This window comes from Cynocephalus volans, chromosome 6 (genome assembly GCF_027409185.1).
Source record: "Cynocephalus volans isolate mCynVol1 chromosome 6, mCynVol1.pri, whole genome shotgun sequence".
NCBI lineage: Eukaryota > Metazoa > Chordata > Mammalia > Dermoptera > Cynocephalidae > Cynocephalus > Cynocephalus volans.
Window position 1 is genome coordinate 12,696,133 of NC_084465.1, and position 26,245 is coordinate 12,722,377.

A 26,245-nucleotide genomic window follows, 5' to 3' on the forward strand; every position below is an offset into this window, starting at 1 on the left:
CTTCTTCCTGTTATGTTCTCACATGACAGAGAGAAGAGACAGAAAACAAGATCTCCTGTGTCTTTTCATATAAGATCACTAATCCCATTATGAGGGATCTACCTTCATGACCTGATCACCTCCCAAAGGTCCCGTCTCCAAATACTATCACACTGGGGATTAGTGTTTCAACATAAAGATTTTTGGGGGAAACGAACGTTCAGTCAATAGCAATCTAGTATTTACATTTCTTGATATTCTAAATACATTATCCAAAAGTAAAAATAAATTATATGCCTAATGTAATTATATTCAGTAGTGTATAATATAAAGAACCAGAAAATCTACCATATTTTTTATTAAATAACAAAAATCATAAAACATGTAGCTATTAAAGTCACAAGTATAAAAACTATTTGGCAAATTGGAAAATATTTATGATATAAGTGAAGAAATAAGATATGACAAGTTCTAGCATATGATTATGTCTGTATGGAAATTATGTGTGACCATAGATAAGATCTGGAAGGAAATGTGGAAAATGTAAACATTTGATTTTTTGGAACAGCAGAATCATAAGTTAATTTTTAAAATTGACATATTGGCTTGCATTCTTGGCTACACAATGCAATTTGTGCTATGACAATTTTTTTTAATTTTAATTTATTTTATTTATTGAATCAATATTGATTATACATATTTTGGGGGCTCAACATTGAGATATGTTGATCAAATCAATATTACTAGCATATATATTGTTACAAATCATAATAATTCTTTATGTCCCTTGTCTAATCTCTCCCTATCCCCCCTCCCTCCCCCTCCCCCCTCTAATTACTCTAAATTTCTTCTCTCCTTCTGAAAGAATAATAGTTACTCTGTTAATTTGTTGCCTAGATGATCTGTCCAATGCTGATAGGTATGATCAGGTCCCCCAGTATTGTCTTAGAGCAGATGCTTCTTCTGTCACTCTGAAATGGACTTTGTGGAGAGAAACATCCTCTTCTTTTCTTTATCTCTGCTGGTGACTCTCCTTGTGTATGACAATTTTTTAAATGAAATAATAGCTAAGCTTAAAGGACTCTTTCTTGGTAAGTTTCTTGAAGCTGAGCTAGACAGTATGTTTGACTAGAGTTGCCAGATTTAGCAAATAAGAAGACAGAACTCCTAGTTAAATTTGAATTTCAGGTAAACAATTAATACTTATTTAAGATAAATAGTTTTCATTCAGTCTTTGGTACATAATTTTACTGCAAAATATATGTTGTTTGCCTGCAATTCAAATTAAAATGGGTGTTTTAGGTTTTGTCTGACAGTTCAACTTGTGTCACTTAGGACCCCATACCCACCTGAAACATTAGCCATTCCTACAAAACAGTTATGCTTCAGTATGAGAAGTGGGTGGGTTGTAGGTGAAACAATCATCAGAAGTAGCAACTTTGGTTTTTACCAAATGTGAAAATGTTTAACTTTTTATTACCGTAAGACATTTTCTAGGAAATACTGATTTTATTTATGAGAGCCAGGAATGGCAACAGATGCTGAAACAAAATTGAGATAAGAATGATGAGTGAGATCATGAAAACTGAGATTATAGTAGACCACTATTAATAGTCCCAATAGTTTGGGACTATTATTTTCCCAAATTTTCAAGCTTAGGTCAACTGCCTGAAACTAATCTACAGAATACATCCTGACTACCCCAATAATGTTTCCTCATATTGTACACTTTATATTTTCAAGAAGTCCAGCTAAATAAAACAGATGAGAAAGATCCAGAATAGTGCAGGACCCACTGTCATTGATGGATGTAATCAATTCTTGCCAGACTGTTTACTTTCATCAATAATGTGTTTGTGGTTATCTATGGCTGGATAAAGAATATTGCCTAAAGGGCAATGCATACCTGCTTCCAGATTATAGTTTTATTAGCTGAAGTCATATTTCATTGAAATTTTATATCCATTTCCTTCTTGACATACCATAAATTTCAGCATCTTTAGTCAGAGCTATAATTGGCCCAAGCTAAAGGATCAACTATGGCATGAACCCTAAAGCGAACATCAGTTCGTGGTATTGAAGGCCTGGAAATAACTACTGTACTTGAAGCTCAGTGAACAGATGGAAGAGTGAACAAAGACAAGTTCAGAGCAGTTGACAGGGCAGAAGTGGAACTGCAGTGGGCAGCCCCTGAGGGCATGCAGAAGAGGGATGAATATCATCTGAATGGGTGCAGTTGACATGGTTTTATTTTAATAATCAGGAGTGGCTTTAACAAACAGCACGCCCCTCTGTAACTGTTGCCATCAATAGGGGCTACAGACCAACTATTCTAAAAATAATATTTTGGCAGACATCCCTCAACATTCATCTGTCTTGTATTTAATAATCCTGTGCAGCACGTTAACTGATAAATAAGCTAACATTTTTGCAAACCATATATTGCTGAACCTAAGTTATGATCATTTGTCACCTTAACTACTGCAGTAGGCTTAATTTAATTGGAATTTCTATTTCCACTTTTGCCCCCTATTCAAATCCAGTCAACACCCAGGACTCAGTATAAATTTAAAAATATAAATCAATTAAATCATGTAATTTCTCTGATTACAATTTTACAATAGGGGACTTCTTGTTTTCTGCTCAGAATGTGAAGAACTAGAAAGAACATCACTGCCTTTCTTTTAACAGGAACAAAGCTAAGCAAAGTGCAAGTTCATGGCTTTGAGCCTATCAGATGTAGAAGGAAAGTCGTGCCCATTAATAGGCAAAAAATCCTATATAGCTCAATCTCTGTAGCCTAAACAAAATGTTCAGCTTTCAACAAAAAATTATGAGCTACATAAAAAGGCAGTAAGGAATAAAAACACATTGCCAAAGACAAAGCAATCAACAGAATCATACTCGGATATGACACAGATGTTGAAACTATCTGAAAAAGGATTTTAAAAAATTATGACTAATATGTTAATGGCTCCACAGCGTTGTTATCAATTCAAAATCAGAGGAGAAATGTCAGAGGAAAGAAGGAAGAAAGTGAGCGGAGAAAGGAAGGAATAGAAATGCTAGAAATGAAAAACAGTGACAATGATGTAGAATGCCTTTGTAGACATGACACAGCTGAGAATAAAATTAGTAAGCTGAAAGTATCAATAGATATCCCAATTCTTTAAAAAGACTTAAAAAGCTCTCAAAACTCAACAGTACAAGAGCAAACAACATGATAAAATGTGCCAAAGATTTGGGTCTTCACCAAAGGTGGCAAATAAGCATATAAAAAGAGGCTCAGAATCATTAATGCAAATTATAACCACAATGAGATATCACCAACAACTTTCTAAAATAGCAAAATAAAAATCTGAAAATTGTCACTACTGTGTGCTTGGAAGGATACGGAGCAACTGGAAATCTTATACACTGCTGGAGGGAATGCGAAATGTTATAGCTACTTTGGAAAATTATATGACAGTTTCTTATAAACACATGCTTAACATATGACCCAGAAGTCCCATGTCTAGATATTTATCCAAAAGAAATGAAAACTGTATTTACACAAATACCTTTACATAAATATTCATACCAGTTTTTATTTTTGAAGTTCAAAAACTAGAGAAAACTCATATATTCTTCAAATGGTCAATTGATAAACTCTAGCAAACGCATTCAATGCAATATTACTCTGCAATGAAAAGGAACAGACTTGATTCACATAGCATGGTTGAATCCTAAATGCATTATGCCAAGTGAAAAAATATATATATCCAAAAGCCTACTTATTGTATGATTCCATTTATGTGGCATTCTCTAAGAGGGGAAACAGATAAAATGTTGTCGGGGGTTCGGAGAGAAGAGTTAACTACAAATGTCTAGCATGAGAGAATTTGAAGGATGATAAAACTGTTTCATGACTGTGATGGTCAATACATGACATTATGCATTAGCCAAAATCCATACAACTATAATCAAAAAGAGTATATTTTACTGCATCTAAGTTGAAAACAAAAGCCTTTTCTACAGCCTCCACAACACTTAAAATAAATTTAAGCTTATTTCCATATCCTATAAGATTTTGCATAATATTTTTTCTGCCTCTGTCCTCAACCTCATCTCATTGCTCGCTAAGATATAGCAATGAACCTCTCAGTAAACTAAGTTCTTTTGAGCTTCATGCTATCACACTTGCCATCAAATCCCTAGAACATGTTTTCTCCCAGGTCTTTATGTGGTTGGTTCCTTCTTATCTTTTGCATCTCAACTTTAATATCAACTATCAGAGATCCTTTCTTAACATTCAGTCTAGATTCCTAACTTATATCCCCTTCCATCTACCACATGACCTTTCTTAGTTACTCCATGACTACTGTCAGAATCTGAAATTATGTCGAGTCCACCACCGTCCGACCCAAACAGCCCTTAGCCTCGTTGCTTTTGGTGGGCAGGCGAACGGCCCGGGATTCCTCTTTCCCTCCTGTCCCCTTTGGAAGGAGACGGGGGAAGAGAGCCGTGAAGAGAGGTGAGCACACCCACCGGCCCCCCAAAAACAGCCCAGTTAAAGGACACTCAGATGCCGGCGGGGGTTCTGTGGAGCAGTTCCATTTATTATCACACAAGCACTTGCTTTTATAGGCAGATAGGGAGGGGAGGTTTTAACATAATCCAATCAGCTTAAAGGTCAAGGGCATGCATCCTGTCTCAATGCCTAGCTATTGCAACCACGCAGTGTTCAAGAGCGCAGAAGCACATATTTGGCCAATAAGGGCTAAGGCAAGGTTCCCGCAGACACTCCCACTCTACTTCCTCCCGGTGCCGTCTTAGGCTGCCACATTAATACACCCTTGTGGGCCTATAATGGCGCCACTTGCAATGTCACTTAAGGTGGCGTTAGTTTTTAAGGCCTGACAAAATTACACTCTTTGTTTACTTATTTATGTTTTTACTTATTTGTTGCATGTCTAGAATACATGCTCCAGGGAGGCAAGGGTTATTTTTCTCTTTTTCACAAACTGTAAAATTCCTGGCATGTAATAGTCACTTGATAAGTCCTAATATTTGTTAAATGAATGACTACATTTTAAAACTATGGTGTTAAATCTTCTGAGATAGTTTCGCCAAATTTCTCCCAAGCAACACTAGAGTTTTACAGTATTTCTAGAATGAAATGGATTATTAATTAATTGACCAAATAATTTTTAAAAGAGGCTATTAAGCAAGATCAAAAATCTCATGGTAGCCTTAAGGCACAGGATTCTGTTATAATTTTGTTTGAACAGATTCATTCATTATTGGAGAGTAGCAGCTGCTTGAGAACAGATACACTCAGACACAGATTAGTTTTCATCTCAAGAGATAATGCTACTATAAATCTTATTGTGAACAAGATGAGAGCAGAAGCTTTCTTGTTTTTCCCATCTTGGTGTTTCAGATGTTTAGCATGGACTCATGTACATAGTATTAGCACAATAAATGGTTGATGTATGGATTAAATAATTAACACAATCTTACTATAGACAAACCCAAGTTACAAATGTACATCATGATTTTTAAAAAATCACATTAAAAGAGATGGGTTCTACTGCCAATTATGCAACTAAATAGCAATGTGATTATGACCTTTCTGACCCTCAGTTTCTGTAGAATCAGGGAGTTGAGTTGTGTGACATCTCATGTCCTGTCCTAACCTCTCAGAGTTTTTTACTGTGTTGTGTTCAGAAGTTCATTACAAGACAGTTTTTATAAATAGAAAGGATTTTGCCTGCAAACTCTGTTTTTGAATGAAGCAAATCTCTCAACTATCTTAAGAAAACCTGATTTACCCTGAATATAATGTTTTAAAACAAACTTTAAAATGTGTGTGTGTGAAAAATCAGGCAATAAAACCCTGAAATTGAATAAACCTGAAAAATAATAGAATCGGACATAGCTTATCTAATCAAACATAGTTTATCTTGAAAGTGGCTCCTTCGGGCAAGGTAATTTTAATTAGTGGAGAATGAGCTGGTAGATGGAGACTATTTTAGGAATTCTGAAAATGTCCTGTGCATTTTCAAGGCCTTTTATATCCCAACAGCACTGTTTTGCTTATTATTATTAAACTAATATTTCAAAATGACTTTTCTTTTTCTTGTTATAATGTACATCTCTGTCATGCTTCTTATGCTTAACAATCGTGTTAAGTTATTCTTCGACCTTCTCAATTGAGGAGACAAAGATGAAGGTGATTATAGATTTTCCTGAGGCATGAGGCAGAAGTCTAAAGGGGCAAAAAAGAAGAGGATTAAAGAGTATGGGAAGCTTTTGGCTATAAAAATACAAACTATGGAATCAGGGGGGTTACTGAGGACAAAGAAAAGAGAAGGTAGGAAGAAGACAGACAGACATTGTGTCAAATAATTCACCACACCAGTCACCATCAATCTAAGGCACTAGGGATGGTTTCCTAACGAGCCAGAAGAGTTGCTTCCGGGCAAGTAGTTGGAAACAATTTTTACTTTCTTATTTCTTTAAGCACTTCCACCTGCCCCCTACAGAACTGGATTTCCTATCTTCTTGGGCTCTTATCTTAGTTTATTTATCACTTCATGGTATCTTTACAGTGTTATCTACTATTTACTTTGATATCAGCTTCCAGAGTCATAGAGCATTTTTGTTAACACTTGAAAATACTAAACTCTTGAATTTTGTGCCTGTAATAGACAGTGTTCATGTAATTATGCCTGGACACCTGCAAGGCCACTGTAAAATCTGAAAAGACAAGTCCTAAATAATTTAGATGGTTACTTCTTATAGACAAAGTAGCTTCTGCTGATATGGAAATAATTGCTTTAATCCAAATAGCATGTACTTTGATAGGAAATTTATTCCAAATGAAAAAAATATAGAAAAATAAAAGTTCTACATGTTCTGGTGAAAACCAGAAGAAATCTAAAGGTTGCCTGCTTAATCCTTCTTTGTTGATTGGATCTAATGGGATATTCTTCAAAGTGTGGTTCAAGGATCACCTGCACCAGAATCATCTGGGTGCTTGTTAAAATGCAGATTACTGAGATCTAACCCTCAGCTTCTGATTCAGAATCTTTGGAGACAGAGCTGCATCTGAATTTCAGCAAACTTTCTACATTCCATTTATGTTAGCTAAAATTTTAGAATCTCTAGTGTAATGCGGGATCCCTTTGTGTGAGAGCTGGCACCTAGACAGCACTTGGCATACAGGAGTTTACCAACCACGAAGAAAACTGTCCTTCCTCTCTCCCCAACACCCCCTGCAGTGCTTCCAGGCTTTTCCTGCTGATGACATAGATTAGATGCTTCCAAGTACTCAAAAGCCCAAAGGTTAATGAGGTATCTCATTCATATTTCATGATTGCTGTTTGCCCTTCTCTGCCTTTGGGACACACAATGGAAAAGTACAATCAATAGAATAATATCAGAGGCACTAGACAATTAGAGGATACCAGAAATAATCCATAAACTCCTACTGTATTTAAAATGAATGCCCTGAATTAATAAATTATCAACAGAGATCATTATTCCACCAGAATTTGTCAATGTTTGAGTGTGTGTGTGGCGGGGGGTGGGGGGGGGAAGTGGTAAACAAATATATCAAACCCTAGGAATAAAGAGCACCTAACAATTTCTTTTTCAATTATCCCATTCTCAACATGCCTGTTTGTGCAATGTCTGCCCTGTTCCTTGTCACTGAGGCTGTCGTTCTATTACTCTGTTCTTTGTGTTTAAAGGCTATTTAGGCTCTTTACTCTCAGGCTAATATAATTACACATGGGACAATGATAGAAAAGACAGGAGAAATTCAATATGTCTGTGTTGAATAGTAATACCTAGGACATTCACTTTCTAAACCTCAAAATCTTTGCTACATTTTACAGCTTTTCTATGGGGTAAAGTTTCTCCTAAAACCTTTTGGGGAAACCTTTTTTATTAATTATTATTTTTTGTGTTCCCTCTTCCCTGATGCCTTTTATGCCTCTCCCATATAGCTCTTTGTTTTATATTTTAAAAGTTGATTTATAACAGTACTGGAAACCATTACTGAGTATTTAAAATATTCTAGAAATTTTGTATACATTATTTTTAAATCTTACAACAGGTATTTCCCCAAAATGTGTTTTTTGCAGCCCAAGTTCACTAAAGTACTCTTTTTTAAACAAGCAGAATTTGGAGATTAGATAGTTTAGAGACTGCTTCAAACTATTTCCTGATTTTCGGATTCCCAAAACATATTCACATATTAAATCATCTGAGGAGATCTATAGTGGAAAACAAACAAACAAAACACCTGTGAAACTACATTTTTCATATTTAAGTGCCAGGGAATTGCTATTTCCTATGAAGCAAATAGTTTCTCTGGGCAACAAGCACTATAAAAATAATAGCCTAAAAGTGTTTTTTTTTTTTCTTATTACAAAATGTTTTTAGTCATACAAAATATACAGAAAATAACAATGAACTAGGTAGACTTACCATCCATCTAAAACCAAACAAAACATTACAGAAACGAATGTTGCACCTCTCTTCTTTCCGGTGGTAATTACTCTCCTAAATTTGGTATTATTTATTTCATCCATGCTTTTATAATTTGACTACAAAGCATGTATTCTTAAGCTATATAATGTTGTTTTGCAAGTATTCAAATTGCATATATATATTGCATCATTCTTTATGTAGCATTATACAACTTGCTCTTTTTTTGCTTAAAGTTTTGCATTTACTATATATACGTATTAATACATGGAGTTCTTGTTTATTCACTTTAATTGCTATTAACATTCACTTGTAAGAATATGCGATAACTTATCTATTTTCCTATTGACAGCCATTTAGGTGGTTTTCAGTTTTATTGCAGAGAATATAGTAATGAATTGTCATATATATCCATAAATATATTGGTACATATGTATAGATATATCTTCAGCTCATGCAATGAAGTATGTAATTGCTATTCACAGGGTATAGCATCTTCAGACTTGCTAGATATTGCCAAATTGTTCTTCAAACTCACTATAGCAATTTATACTCCTAACACTTACATATGGTATTTTCTGTTGTTCTAACATCCTCTCCAGTACATAGCTCTGACCTTACAAGTTTAAAAGAGCTAGTTTTCCTGTTCTTTAAGCAGTTATTATGCTAACCAAATTTAGTTTATTTTTAGTATAATTTGCAGATGAAATCGGGGAAAGGAAACATGAAAACGGAAATTGGACATAACTGGAATAAAATTAATAATAATATGATAAACTTTTTAAGACATCTAAAGAAGAAAAATATGAGAAATTAAACGTCTACTTTAAGGTCCTTGACATATATAGAATTATAAGCTCCATTTGCAAATTCAAACAAAGGAATCTCCAAGTTGAAGGCCTTTAATGCAGGTATGTGCTTTGTACACTGTGATTACATCTCTTATGACATTATGTAATACAGATCAATTAAATATGGTAAAACTAACTTATTCTCATGCTTACTATTTAGAAAATAGATTTCAGAACCTAGCATTTTGATGTTTGAAGTTTCATTCTGGACACTTTTTGTTTACTTTCAATAGCTTTTTCAGGAGGCCATTAAATTTCTCATTTTGATCTTTCCTTTCTTATTCACTGTTTCAAAGCTCCTCTAATGGTCTATGAGCTAAGAAAGGTCAAAGATTCTTATTTTCTTTCACTGAACAATTAGACGTCCATAACCGTACACTTTCTATCAAATGTCAGACTTCATTCAAGATATTTCCACTTGGGTTTTTCACAGGCTAATATTGATTTCCTTCTCCATTGCAACATATCTTTTCATGTATAATACCTTAAACAGAGCAGAGATTCAAGAATTTGAATTTTTATCTGTTGAATACTTATTTTCAAAAGTTTTACATATATCGTACCCTTCCTTTATATCTGCTGAGCAGGGCTAACTATATTTCATATTGCAGGTTTAGAAATTTAAGTAACTAAAGGACTGTGTTAACCATCACAATAATTTAGAAGGAAAAGGATTGAATAAGCTAAAGAAGATCCCCTCCCAATTCCTAAGTGGCTTCATGGGGTAGCAAACCTTCAATTAAATTGTCCCACTCCAATCCTTGCAGGTTACTGTGCTGATTTGTCAGCATAAATAGGGGCAGTCACATTAACTGAGCTCACGAAACTAATGCATGAAATAAGAATACCAATGTATTGATTTACAGTGAAAAAGATGGCTGCAGAGGGAACCTATCACTCAAATCATTTGGTCACTGTACTTTTCCCTGCAGACATGCTCCAAGGGAAGTCAACTCCTAAGGCTGTTTGGTAAATCTAGAAATGTACCCTTAAATCAATTATAGTAAGTGTAGAAATTCAAAAAAGATAAAGGCACATACTTGACCATAACAAAAAATGTCAGCATTGAGATGATACCATCTATAAAAGGCCACATAATTCTCTTCCAGTAGTCCTTGCAACGTGCCCTATCTACCAAAGACATTGTCTTCCTTCCCATAAATTAAACTCCAGGCCCCGATAGTTTCACTGTTGAATTGTATCAAACATTTAAGAAAGAAATAATACCAATTCTACATGCTCTCTTCCAGAAAACTGAAAAAGAGGGAACATTTCCCAAATTTTTGCATGAGGCCAGCATTATCCTGATACCAAAACTACACAAAAACATGACAAGAAAGGAAAAATATGGATGAATATTCCTCATGACACAGATGCAAAAGCACTAAACAATTTTTAGCAATTTGAATCCAACAATTTGTGAAAAGAATAATACATCCTGACCAAGTGGGGTTCATCCCAGGAATGCAGGGCTAGGTTAAGATCAAATGTTAATCAATGTATTCACTGGTGAATAGTGAATAAAATGTGGTATATTCATACAATAGAATATTATTCAGCAATACAAAGAAATAAAATACTGATACATGCTACAACATGAATGAAATTGAAAATATTATGCTAAGTGAAACTATTCAATCACAAGGAATGACCTATTTTAGACTTTTATTTATATAAAACATCCAGAATAGGAAAACCCATAGAAACAGAAAGTAGATCAGTAGTTGTCTAGGGCTGGAGACTCAGGGAGGAGGGAATGGAAGTGGGGAGGGGGTGATGGGGAGTAACTGCTAATGGGTACGGGCTTGTTTTGTTTTGTTTTGTTTTTCTGAGCAATAAAAATGATCTAAAATTGATTATGGTAATGGTTGCACAACTCTGTGAGTACACTAAAAACCATTGAATTGTATACTTTAAGCCATTTAAATTGTACATTTTAAGTGGGTGAATTGTATGATATAAAAATTCTATCTCAGTTAAGCTGTTAAAAACTGAATCAATGTAATTAACCATATTAAGAAACTACAAAGAAAATTATATGATCATCTCAATCAGTGCAGAAAAAGCATTTACCAAACTCCAAAATCCATTGCTGATGAAAAATTCAGCAAGCGAAGAACATAAGGGAATCTCCTCACTTGATAAAAGGCCATCTAGGAAAAGCCTACAGAAGGCATCACACTTATCTGTTTTGCTCCTAAGATCACATTTGCGTCAATCATACACATCAGTGATGAGAGAGCTATGATTCAAGAGCGATAGGTGTCTGCTTAGAATTTTGACATAATTTTATAATGAACTTGAAAAGATGGCATTGGATTTCAATTTGAATCAAAAACATGTTTTGTTAAAAATTATACTTTTGGGAAAAGACTTTGTTGGTGAAAAGGAAAGGAGATGCTCACAACTGTTAAATGAATGCAGTCAGTTACTAAGATGCATATTTTACACTCAGTTTATTTGGAGAAAGACCTGTAGGATAAAAGCTGACATGTGATTTAAAAATAAATTGTCTTTACTGATGCATAATGAGAGCTATTAGTGAACACCTTTTTATAAAATTGTTGTTACTGGGTTTTTTGTTGTTGTTGTTGTTTGTTTTTGTTTTTGTTTTGGGTGTTTTTTTTTTTGTTTTTTTTTTTGTTTTTGCTTTTTTAGCTTTTGTTTTCTAATACTGCATTTGTTTGTATCACCCGGAAAAGTAGGGCTTCTCCTGAGCAGTCTATTTTTTATTACTTTGGTTTTTTTCCTTTAATCTCACAGACACTGTGAATTATGCAATCCGTTATGTTTTCTAGTTAGGTTAGTTGCTTTCAGTATATACGCATAATCTTGGTCTTGAATTCGTGTAGTAACTATATTCTTCCTCATTTCAGTTTATTTCCTCCATTCCAGTTTTCACTTTATCCCCATTTCCTCAACAATTTATTTTCAATTCTATTTTTTCTTGTTATACTGTATGTTTTTAAACCAATGTTAACTGATACCATACTATCATCTGAATTTCTAATGCTGTTAGCTCAGAATCTAACCCAACCTGCTGTGGGAACAATCCCTCCCACTCTTTTCAGATATTGGAGGAGGATAGGGGAAAGGAAATGAAGGTGTAGACAAGATCTCTCTCACATTTTTTAAAGCTGAGAATGCTTCTCAGTTTCTGTTTTCAGCCCATTAATTCAGTTTACAGATCACCTTCCTTTCTCGTGGTGCTGACACTGTCTGTACAGCAATACTGGCAGTAGGACGCCACTCTGATTCTTTCATTCCTTCAAAATACCACTGACATGAGGCTACTATTACACTAGACAATTGCTTCTCTGGAGAGAAGGTTACTCCCTGTGGAGGTAAATTATGCCAAAGTGCTAATATACAAATCTGTACAAAGCCAAAAAAAAAAATCTGAAAAAATTTCCTCTTCAATTCCTTTCTGGAAAAAAAAAAAAAAAAAAACACAGGCACAAAAATAAACATGTCATCATACTGGCAAAAATTTGATAATCTGGGAATGCAATATTTGTGAAAAAGAGGAGCCATAAGAACTCAAACATTGTTGGTGGAAGTGTAAATTGGTACCTACGCTTTAGAAAACAACTAAGAATGTCTCATAAAGTGAATAATTTATACAACCTATGATTCAGTAAGTCCATTTCTAAGAATGTACTCTAGAGCTTCACTATTCAACGCAAAAACCACTAGCTACATGTGACTATGTAAAATTTAATTCCAGCTAATTAGAATTAAATAAAATATGCCTAGTAGTAACAAGCAGGCCTAGTGCCCAGATCTTAGTCTCTAATACCATTTTCCAATAAAAGGAACCAGGCTCCATGGAGAAATGGCTGATTCTAGGACTGGAATGGGAGAAATGGGCCTGGAGCACCTTGTAGTGCCAAAAAGTTAGAAAGTGCTCAAAACACACACAGACAGACACACTGATGGGGGTATGTAAGAGACACAAGAACCAACTGAAAGAGCTCTCAAATGACCAAAGCTGGAACAATTTGCACAACACAAGAAATTAGATTAAAATCCAGAGTATAAAATAAATGTTCATGAATCCATATTAATGTAAATTAATTATTGAATAAAAAAGTAAATGAGGAATAAAAAGACAAATCTCCTTTGCAGAAGAATTCTGCATAGTTCCCACTTCTTAAGTGTAAGCTGCACATAGTGACTTTGTCCCAAAGAGTACAGTATGGAAAGGCGGGGGCTGGGAGGCAGGGTAAAGAGTAACTTTACAGTGGAGAAATCTGACAAACACTCCTTCATCTGGGTCAACACCAATAGTGACAAGCTGTGTTGACCATGATGGTACTAGGTACCCTTGATATGATGTGATAAAATGGCACTCTGCTTCTGTTGTCTTCCTCCCCAAAACCCATAACGTTAGTCTAGTCGTGAGGAAAACATCAGGCAAACCCCAACAGAGGGACATTATACATGATACCAAAACAGTGCTCCCCAAAATCGTCAAGGTCATCAAAAACAAGGAAAGTCTGAGAAACTGTCACAGCCAAGAAACACCTAAGGAAATATGATGACTACATATGATGTGATATCCTGATAAGATCCTGGAACAGAAAAAGGACATTAGGAAAAAACTACAAAAACATTAATAATGCTTTACTGAATGGACTGTAGTGAATAATAATGTATCAATATTGGTTCATTAATTATAACAAATGTACAATACCAATATAAGATGTTAATAATAGGAGAAACAGGGTGTGGGACACATGGGGACGCTGTGGTATCATTATGATTTTTCTGTAAACCTAAAACTGTTGTAAAAATTAAAGTTTTTGTTTTAAAAACAGAAAAATAATCAGAGAAACAAAATACTACTAAAAACATATGGAGAAACTCTTAATGACATGTACTATCCCTTTTCCCAATTAATCTTTGCATCAAGAAAACAAATTTATTTTATCACTCCATGAATTGATTATTCTTGGAAATTGAGTGTATAAAATTCATGTTTTTTTTTTAAAGTGAGTTATATAAAAATTCAGTTTCTCAGTTGTACTAGCCACATCGGAAGTGCTCAAAAGCCCAGTGTAGGTATTGGCTGCAATGCTGGACAGCACAGGCATAGAACATTTCCATCACTGCAGAAAGTTTGGTTAAACAGTGCTGCTCTGGAAAGCACTTACATATGTGCACAAGCAGGTATACACAAGAATGTTCATAATTCATGATTTTTAAAATTGTAAAAAATAAAAATAAGACAAAACCAAACCCCAACACCAGTCAATAGAGTAATAAATAAATTATGACATATTCATAGGTGGTATACTATGAATGGACAGTGAAAATGAATGGACTATAGGTTCACACATCAACATAAATGAACCTTTAAAATGTTGAGTGACAGATGCAAATTTCAAAATTTATCTATACTCATATATATTATGAAATCATTTAAAAAATTCAGAAACTGCAAAACTGAACAGTACATTGCTTAGGGATATGTTTATATGTGGTAAAATTATAAGGAGAGAAAGAGAATGTTAATCACAAAATTCAGTCCAGTCTTCTGGGATGGAGGACAGGCAAGTCATTTATTGGGAGAAATACTTAAAGTTTCGATGGCATTGGTAAAAGTCTCTTGCTAAGATTAGATGGTGGTTCCAGATAAATTTGTTTTATTATTATGCTTCACAATTTACATATTCATTACACAAGGTATTTTGTAATACATCGTCTCTCCGTCAAAGCTTGATCTAAGTTCTTCTGTCACTTATCACTTTTCCCTGTCATGGATTTCTCATTCCTATTATGAAGGAGTTGAAGTTAAAACTTGCTGACTCTCATGGATTTTGATATTTGCTTCCTGATCCCTTAAATGTTGGTAGTTGTGCTTCCAAATTTGCATTACTAGATTTTAGTCTGGATTCATAGCCTAATTTGGTATTTCAAGGCTGAAAAATGAATATTAAAATGTTCTTTTCAATTCAGAGGATATTATCCTGCAAGCCAAATGAGCAAGGCCAATTCAGACAATCTATTGTTTAATCTTGTGTCATCTAAATATTGACTCTTCTTATAATGAAGCATCATTATATAGAAGAATTAACAGCACTTAAAATGCACAAAATGTTTCAGAACTCTCAGTAGACTTTATTAGTATTCTTCTACAAAATAATGTTTATGCTATTTTATTTATATTTTTAAAATTCACTTCTTGATTTACTTAACTAAATCTCTACCCACTCTTTCTATTTTTTTTTAATTAAATACTAATTTCCTTTTATATCCTGATAGAGTTTCAAAAATAATAGTCAGGTGGAAAAGTCTATTTGAAATTATTTTTTTCGTTATTTCCCATGCTGATCTTCTGAATTACATTTTTTCATATTCACATTTTAAAACAAATTATGTATCTAACCACAAAGATGGATATTCTGGTTATTTTTAATTATGCACAGCTTCTTAAATTATTTAACCTATTTTATTTTTAATTATAATGTTTAAGAGTGCTCTACTACTCAGAAATTAAATATAAAGAAAAATCAAATCAAGTTAACAGAAAAATAAGTAGTCTTTCTCAGTTAGCTAAGCATTTTTAACACATGTAGATTAGAGAGAAAGGAAACTCCACAGTCTAGGGGCTGGCCAGTTAGCTCAGGTGGTTAGAGCATGGTGTCATAACACCAAGGGCAAGGGCTCAAATCCCCATACAGAATAATTAATACCTAGCTTTAAATGGCTTAGGGTCAGGAACCTCAACATTGGCTTCACTTCTACTCTCAAAATATAACAGCAAACTAAGACAATTAAAAGGTGAGAACTCATAATATTGTACACAAGAAAAGTAAATGCTAACTAAATCTGTAATAAATCTCCATCAATGTCAAGGCCAACAGAACTGAATAGAAGAACACAGTGAGCCACCTGTGCTATGCCACCACCATCTGAAAATAGGTAGAAATACTTCTCCTCACCCTTACCCTTTGACTATGCCTTGAAAAGTGTAGTAACCAGAAAATTGCAATAAATCCTTCATAAACTATACTTTCTGAGGTAGCCCAGCACATACCCTTACAAGAAATAACTTGTTTCCTATATCTAGGTTAGAAACTCCAAATTCCAATAAATAGATGAATAGAAAGTGGAGGGAATTGGCAAAGGCAGGTTGAAAATTGGACACTATCATTTCTGCAAGGCAGGTGGCAGGAGTAGCAACGACGGAAACAGGAAGAGCCTTATCAAGAGTGTGCATAGAGAACTAAACTTTCAATCTTACGATTTGTTATATTGCTCAGGAGCCAGGTATTAAGGATAGAAGAGTCCACAGTAGAATGCAGTGAATAAACATATACTTTCTAGAACTATATTGGCTTTAGGTGGTAGAATTTTTCTTAGTAATCTAAGAGAAAGCAAAAACAATGTTCAATATGAAGATGCAGAAGTGTATCCTGGAAACTGATGAACAACAGCACAACTGGGCCAGGGATAAAATTCCCCTGGAGCTTTGTCTCTTCTTGTTTGGCATCTACAGAAAGATATAAGAAGTTTCAATGAAACTTTTGCGGAAAGACACACACATTGAAATTTTAAAAAGAGACAATGAGATGGAATTTAAAGAAAGAGAGAGGGAGAAGATAAGAACTGTAAGGCATTTAAAATCTCATAGCAAAATTAAATTAGCATCATTGAAGTTAATAAAAAGCAAAAATAAAACTGGGATCCGTGATATGGAGGAAGAATTTGGGAAGCCCTTACATTTTTCTCATTCTCAGCTATCATGTGGTCAGGTCCTGGTGGCCTACTTGGTGATGTGACCCAAACCTTCATTTCTGGAGGGTCAGTCCCCTTGGTTCTCATATGCTTCTCTGTTCATTGTTGCTGCAAGTTTCCATGCAGCATAACACGAGACAAGAGAGTACCAAGGTGTGCCCAGAGATTACAGGGATGCTCCACATTCCTCCCTCCTTCCTTCTGCTGATCAGGATCAATGATCCTGCCAACTGGAGATGCTCTTCTGGCCTACAAGACCCTTACTGCATCGCCTGGCAAAAGAACTCCTAATCTAGACCAGGAACTTTAACAATGCAGATCTCAGAGTTACGGGGATAAGAAGCACAATATCTTCCAGTACGTCACTGCAAGTGATGGCAAGAGAAAACCCTCCTGCTACCCATCTTGGTTGCTGGGCCCACGCATTCTTCATATTCTTGACAGAGCACCACATATAGGTCCCTTATTTAATGGGTATCATGCATCCTGGCGGTGGCACCTCATCCTTTCAGAGAACTGTCTGCATGCTGGGCTTCAGCTATGCCTTCAGAAGACCATTCCAGAGGGCCTGTTAGAGCAGCAGGCCAAGGACTTCTGTATACTGTAGTATTTGATATAACCAGTAAATCCAGCAGTCATGGGCCCACTCCTGCACATCCTTTGCGATAGTGGATCCTCTGGTCAGATAATTCGTTGGGCAGGAGTCCACACCTGTGGATCAAGCATTCTGTAACCTCCTGGATGATGGTGCTAGCTGAAACACTATGGACCATGAGGTCAAATCCATACCAAGAATGGGTATCCATCTCTGTGGACAATCCCCTGGCCCTTCCAAGACGTCATATCCTTGCCACCAAATCAGACACTTCAAAGAACAGTGCCATTTAGGGGGCTCAAACTTGGTCTTTGTTGGTGACAGCATAGACATTCAGGAGCATTGGCAACCAGACAGACCCTGACAAATGGGAATTCCCCTGTTGGACCCATGTACAGGTTCATCTCCAGTAATGGATACAATGACCACTCTAGTAATGTGCTTGTTGAGCCAAATTCAGGATACAGTGAAAAAGGCTGGATAACATTGACTGGCCAAGTCATTTTGTCTCCTTTGAATTCCATGACCTTTCACAGTGCATGCTTTCTAGCAGCATCAAAATGTGATAGAAAAGTCATTGCACTTGTGCCCATATGGCTACCCACAGCTTATATCCCAGAACTCCTTGTCTCTGATCTTCTAGTCCTTGCTGGCCTGGCAACTGGCCATTGCTCGGGAATTTGTATATATTCTCACCTCAGTACTTCTCATTCCATACACAATGGAGTCCATGTCTCACAGCTCTGCCCATAGGGTAGATTTTCTCTCTGCCATTTTCAAAGTCACCTTTAAATGTGGCTATAATGTTGCTGCTGTCCACATTCGGTTTCCACACACATACCAAGCTGACTCACTCATAAATTAAACGTGGGCTTTGTCCTCTTTCTTCTTTTAACCAGTCATAAGAGACCTGCCACATGACCATAGGAGTGAGCTGGGAAAGGGCTGCTGGTGTCACTGTGGTGGCTGTCTGCAATGCCTGCTTCTGCAGCTTACTTATGTCCTCTGGCCCTCCTAGGACTTGATTCCAGTTGCACCATTTCCATCTTGTGATCCACTGCTCCTAGGCCTGTCTGACTTTTTCACTTTGTTGATGCCACATAACCAAGCTCATAATGGAGAGGTCTAGAAGCATAGTCACTTGGTGTCTCATGATCAAGGGTTCAGTCTCTACAAGGGCCCAGTACCATACCAGGAACTGCTTCTAAAATGACTTATAATTCCCTGCTGCGGTTGGCATAGTCTGGCTTCAAATTCCAAGGGCCTGTAACGTGATTTTCTCACTGGGGCTCATTATGAAATCTACTCTGAATCTTTCCCCAGCATTAATAGCAACAATATTTTAGGGTCTGTTGGATCATATGACCCAAGTGCCAGGACAGCCTGAGCCTCTGCAGAGCTCCTTCCTGTTACACATGCCACTCAATCTGACAGCCTTCAGTATCACTCAGAGCCGCCAAGCAGACAATTAGACTTATAATTTTTCACCTTTTGATGGTGCAAAACCTTTTTATTTTTCACTTTTAGTACAGTATTCAATAAATTACATGAGACATTCAACACTTTATTATTAAATAGACTTTGTGTCCAGTGATTTTACCCAACTGTAGGGTAATGTAAGTGTCCTGAGCACATTTAAGGTAGGCTAGGCTAGACTATGATGTTCAGTAGGTTAGGTGTATTAAATGCATTTTCAACTTATGATGCATTTATTAGAACATAACCCCATCATAAACCAAGGAGCATCTGTGTGTATGAAGGATCATTATTCCTAATATTCCTGTATCCCTTGGCAAGAGCACACCACATCTCCTGGTGTCCATGACAAAGAATTAAATTTATATCCCAAGAAAGAGCCTCCAAGCATGAATGAATTTTTCTTATGTAGTCTTACCTTCTGGGTTCCTCGATCAAGCATTGGGAGCTGAGAGATGGTACATTGACAACTGGTGCAGAGATCCAGTGACATGCTTTCAAGGAGCTTTGTGGAGGCCATTCATTCCCCCAAGCATCTCTGTACCTCTAGGGCATCTCTCACAGAGTGTGCTTTCTACCTTGTGATCATATAAGATACATCGGGATTTTCTTAAATGTAGGTAATTCTGAAATTTCTAGACCTAGCCTTGCCCAAGTCAAACCCACAGCCCCCACCACTTTTTCTCCCATTCTAGTACTCTCCCCCCGCCCCACCCTGCTTCTCAGGGGAGGGAAATCAGACAGAAGGAAGCATGGTATATTAAAAACATCATAGAATTCAAGAATGTCTTCACCAATGGAATTAAATTTGAGATTGGCCTAGGTGGGTTAACTGAATTTCTGTAACCATAGAATAAAGGAAGATAAGTCCAAGCAGATAGAAGGAAAACAGTAAAGGTACAAAGGATACAGAAATGTGGAATGCCTGAGGAAGAGCAGGTGGCCTAGTGTGATGTGGCAACCCTTATAATTCCCCAGTTAGGTGGGTTATTTTCATTGTTACTTTTTATTGATTTTTAAATCTTACAGCCATTTCAAGAAGAACAAACTGAGGGCCATAGAAAAACTGAATATTGTGCTTTACATATGAGCCCAGCAATCTGATAATATATACATATATATATATATATATATATATATACATACACTCCCTAGATCATACATATGATATATCAGTTAATACTTTCTCATATGACATTCACCCTTTTTTTGCAATAGCATCTCATTATAAACTCACATCAAATGTATTGATTATGATCACCTTAGCACCTTTTTCTCCCACATTAATGACTCCTAACCTACAATTTTCTGGCTCATACTCTTTTTTCCTTCAGATTTTGTCTTGCCCTAGTGAATTGCTTTCCATTTATCTTGATTAAACCTCACTCTATTGATTTCTGTTCTTTCTCTAACTTCTCAGAAACCTACTCTGTATTAATTCTGTTTTCTGTGAAATTAGCTATCCCTCCTGGCACTAGATAACATTTAGGGAAGTTTTAAAATCCAACATCACTGAATAACTTCCTTTTCAAACTTTGGATGCTGTATTTAATTCCAATGGGATGAAAAAATAGGAGAGTACTTCAAAAAGTTTGGGGGAAAATAAAATTAAAAGATAATATGTCTTTCCATGAACTTTTTGAAGACCCCTCGTATGTGCATATATATTTCACCTTACAATACAAAATTCTTTGTGTCCCAATAATTTGCTCTTGTTTTATTGGAGAAAATTATAACATTTAGGAGTCATCTACTGAAAATTCAAGTTTTTTTAAAAAAATATTTTGTTTTATTTTATTTTGTCGATATACAATGTGGTTGATTATTGTGGCCAATTACCAAAACCTCCCTCCCTCCTGCCTCTCCCCGCTCCCTCCACACAATGTCCTTTCTGTTCACTTGTCATATCAATTTCAAGGAATTTCAATTGTTATGTCTTCTTACCCCCCCAGTTTTTTTTGTGTGTGTGTGTGTGTATTTATTTATTTTTAGCTCCCACAAATAAGTGAGAACGTGTGATATTTCTCTTTCTGTGCATTACTTGTTTCACTTAATATAATTCTCTCTAGGTCCATCCATTCATTGCAAATGGCAGTATTTCATTCGTTTTTATAGATGAGTAGTATTCCATTGTGTAGATGTACCACATTTTCCGTATCCACTCATCTGATGATGGACATTTGGGCTGGTTTCAACTCTTGGCTATTGTAAAGAGTGCTGCGATGAACACTGGGGAACAGGTATACCTTCGACTTGATGATTTCCATTCCTCTGGGTATATTCCCAACAGTGGGATAGGTGGGTCATATGGTAGATTTATCTGCAATTGCTAGAGGAACCTCCATACCATTTTCCATAGAGGCTGCACCATTTTGCAGTCCCACCAACAATATATGAGAGTTCCTTTTCCTCCGCAACCTCGCCAGCATTTATTGTTCAGAGTCTTTTGGATTTTAGCCATCCTAACTGGGGTTAGATGGTATCTCAGTGTGGTATTGATTTGCATTTCCCGGATGCTGAGTGATGTTGAGTATTTTTTCATGTCTCTTGGCCATTCGTATATCTTCCTTTGAGAAATGCCTATTTCTCTAAGAAAATTCAAGTTTTAACATGTGCTTTCCTCTGTGCCACCTGCGAAAACTATCGTTTGAGTCCCATACACCCTCAGCCCTTCTGGAAATTTTTCTGTCAATTATCCCAAGCCTCTCTCTCTCATATATTCTCTGGGTGAGGAAAATGGAATCAGTATAGTCAGACCCCACACACATCTGGCTGGGTATGACTCAGCTCATCTGTTGTAAACAATTATATAAGAGTGGTGTAACCATGCATGTGTGCCCATATACTCCTTGGCTCACTGCTATTCTTGTGTACTTTTAGGTTTAAAAGGCAGCAGCTCTGAACCTCTGGCCGGCAGAGCTCACCTTGGAATAAAGCATCTCTATCCTGTTGTCCGCCACCAGAATCTTTTTTCAACTATCTGACTCGTGACCTGCATAGGAGTGGGCAGAGGGGTCTGTGATCCAGCCTGACACTCTCTCTCTCTTTCCTCCAGCCCCTTCCTAACCCTCCCCTCCCATTTCTCTCTCTCTCTCTCTCTCTCCTGATTGGTTCCTTTTGGCCAACAGAGAACCTTCAATATCCCAAAATTTTTGAAAAATAATTTTTTGGTCTTGCAAAATTCTCAAGCTACTGCCTTCACTCCTTTTACTCAGCATTAGATTTTACACATTTTAGACTTGTTCTTATCACTTTCATGAATCCCATTCATTCGCACTTCAAACAAGGAGAATATGGCTTCCACCTCTCCAATATCCCACTTGAAGAGGAAAGGAGATATAAAGTAGCTAATTCCCTCACTGCCCACGATGGGTAATTCCGAGGAACGTGTGTTGTGAGGCTGCCTTGGGAGATGCAGCTGCGGTCACCATGCCCCCGCTTTCCTGCCAGCTTTATCTCTGTAACTGTTTTGTTTTAACCACTCAATTGCTGGCCCCTGTCCTAATTTGTCTTTCTGCCTACACCTCCTTTTCTCTCTAATCCATCCTGTATGGACTGTGAGTATAATTTTTTAAAAAATATAAACCTAGTCATGTTACTCTTCTACTTAAAAATCTTTGATGCCTCCCTTACTGCCCACAGAATGAAGTTCAATGTCATTGACATGGAATATTAGGCCCTTGCTAAATTTGCACCAACCCACATTTTCGGCTTTGTATCCCGTTCTTCCCATGGTCAGGCCGCATCAAGTTAAATATACTTTCTCTAAACACACACGATTTTAGTTTCCTCGCCCCTGTCTCTTCCCACTTCATGCAGTGACTTCCTTCTTCCATCCCCTTCCCCAGAAGCTCTCATTCACTCTTCAAGACCCCATTCATGTGCATCTTCTCTAGATAACATTTCTTTTTTTTTTTTTTTTTTGTCGTTTTTTCGTGACCGGCACTCAGCCAGTGAGTACACCGGTCAGTCCTATATAGGATCCGAACCCGCGGCGGGAGCGTTGCCGCGCTGCCAGCGCAGCACTCTACCAAGTGCGCCACGGGCTCGGCCCTAGATAACATTTCTTAATTTCCCTAAACATGGTTATATGTCTCAGAGGACGGTCCATTTAGACCTTTACCATACCACTTATGTTTTATTAAAATGTATGCATTAGTATCTGTCTCCTTCATTGGACTCTGAGTTCTCCCAAGTCAAGGCTATACCTTACTAACCTTATTTCTAATCACCAGCAACAATGGCCAGCAATACATATTTGGATAAATGCATGAATAGTAGAAATGACAATTAATTGACATGAAAGCAAAGAAGCAAGTGGAATTATTCCAGGTTTTTTACTATCCTGTTTCCTCCATCCTCTTCCTCCACCCCCACCACCAAGATGTATAAATATTATTACTAAAGTAGGTTTAATTTTAAAGCAAGCCTCAGACACAATATGATTTTTGAAACAAGAAGCCATTCCAGCTCTAAAAATATCTCTCAGACTAGCTCTTCTGCTCATGAAAATCTTTTACTAGGACGCAAAATTTTCACTTCAATACTAAAAATAAAATGCTAAAGTTCAAATGACTTGGGAATTGACACATTTATGTAAATTTGCCTTATTACTAGAGTACATTATATCAAATTGCACCTGTTTTGATGTGGGCAGAGGATTAAAAATTAAGAAGGCAATGCGTCTCTGAAGAAATGGGTTACAGGTGCCCCCAGTCCATTCCTTTGTTTTGAGACAAAATTTATCACAAAAGAAGTTTATATTTTTCCAAGCATCTGCTACTAAGTTTTAGATATATTCTTACTTTTTCTACTACCAAAATGTCTTTATTAATGTATCATTTCCTCAGGACCCTGGTCTGCACTTCCTAGAGTAATACCAGATAAACATGGGTAATCAGATCAGCTCAGCCTGTAGTTCTCAAACTTGTCCAATTATATGAGAAGCTGCTTTTGTTTTTGTTTTTTAATAAAGTTTCTCAACTCCTCTTCATACCCTTTAGGTTTAAAACTCCAGGGGTGGAGCCTAGAAACCTGAATTTAAAAGCTTCCCAGGTGATTTTGATGTTTGTCCAGGTTTTGAAATCCCGAGACTGACAAATATTTTACCTCTTCTGTAATATTTCATTAAACTCAATTTAATAACTATTTACTGAGTGATAGTATATGCTTGGCATAGAGAGATAATATATCTAACATTCCACAATGTATATGAGGTTATTTTCCCTTTTTTTTTTTTTTTTTTTAGTATCCCCAACCAGACATTCATTACCTCTAGGGAGAGATGTTGCAGGTAAATCAATTAAGAGAGCCAAAAGAAGTCTCTCTACAACTTGAAAATGGTGTGAAAGAATGTGTTATTTCATACTCTTTACTCACCCTACTCTTCTCATACTATAAACTTTCTGTACTGAGTGTGAGGCAGAAAAGCGGCAGAACACCCAGATAAGTTTAAATTTTCAAGAAAAGAGCTTGGGAAGGAGCAAGATCCCAAAGCCATCTCTATTCTCAACAACCCCATCCCAACAAACAGGTATATATACCCCTGTAGTGTTAAGAATTATTAGAGAAGAAACGACAGCATGACCAGAGACAGCCTCCGGGGTTTCCCTTGACCTAGGAAATAGTACCTAAGCAAGAAAATCAAGGAAGTATCAGGCATTGAGTCACAACTGAGAGTGTCCTGAACTCTGGATGACATACCTACAACCTATGTGGCCCAATGAGATGGGACAAAAGGCAGCCTGAACAGACAGTAACCAAGCACCACATTCAACAACCCTCCAACACTTATACGCAACTCAGGAACAGAGATAGACCCATCTTGAATTGACGGAGGTCAAGTTTCTACCAAACAGAAGAACATGGCAAAAATAAAATAACTTCAATTCATAGGAAATGAAAGCAAGGTACATCTCTTGCAAAACTGCATCTGTGGTCTAGTATTTGGGCCATTACCTTAGCATTTACTTAAAGTTGTGAATGACGCGTAAAACAGAGCAAATTACAGTGTCTCTTTCTTTAAGGGAGCCAGTGGAAAGATGCAGTAGAAGGAGAAAAGGCTTTAGAGTCAGACACACCCAAGATGAATCCTGAGTGTCCCACCAAGGGCTAGGTGTTTATGTTCACGGAGGGTCACTTTCTTCATTTATAAAATGGGAATAGTGTTTTAGGATTAAATGAGGGAAAGAAGCTAAAATCCTTGATAAATGTTATAAGCTCAATAAATATTAGTTCCTTTACTTATTCAAAAATTTTTATCTCAATTTAGAGGCCATGTATATACACAAAAGAAAGAATAATCAGCCCTAAGTATAATGACTCAACCCTATAATTCCATGTAAAAAGCATGACTATATGGATTTCTGTCACTGCTTAAATCTGTGGGAAGAAGATGATGTTCTGCTGAATGTGTAGGTGACAACTCCTTCCCTCCCACTAAATATACCAATAAAGCAGCTGCTGATTTTACCTGATTCTAAATTTCTTAGATGTTTGAATCAGAGTTTAACCTGAATCACTCTCGTTACAATAGCTACATAGAGCTAATCTCTAAGCTCAGGGTATTGTTCTGATTATAATAGCAGGGGGAAGCTTTTTATTTTTGTTCAGAGTGATAAGATTGTGTGCAACTGAACTTGAATTGTAAAATCCATTTCAAACACACCCTCTTTAAGCACTGGTCTCTGCAGATGCAGAAAGTAAAATGAGTTTCCTAATTTACGGTCAGTGTTATGATGCACAAGGTAACCATAGCTTTCGGGTAAGAAAGTGAAGACTTGACACAGCAATTTAGAATTTTTATACTTAGTATCATTTTCTTGTTAATGGGCCCATTGACAATCATAATATTGGACCATAAAAGTTGGTGTTAACTTTACTTTGCCATTCCCAAATTTTCATCTTATATTTTTCTTATTCAAACATTGACTGTTACAGCTGAAGAGGATTTTAGAGATCACCAAATCCAGACACAGCAAAGTGGCAGTCTCTAGGCAGAATTCCATCTACAGAGATGGTTTTATTTCCCCCCAGCAAAACATTTCTTTCTCTTCATCTTTCTTTCTCTTTCTTTCTTTCTCTTTTCTTTTTTCTATTTGATTAAGGTACAGTAAAGTGCCTA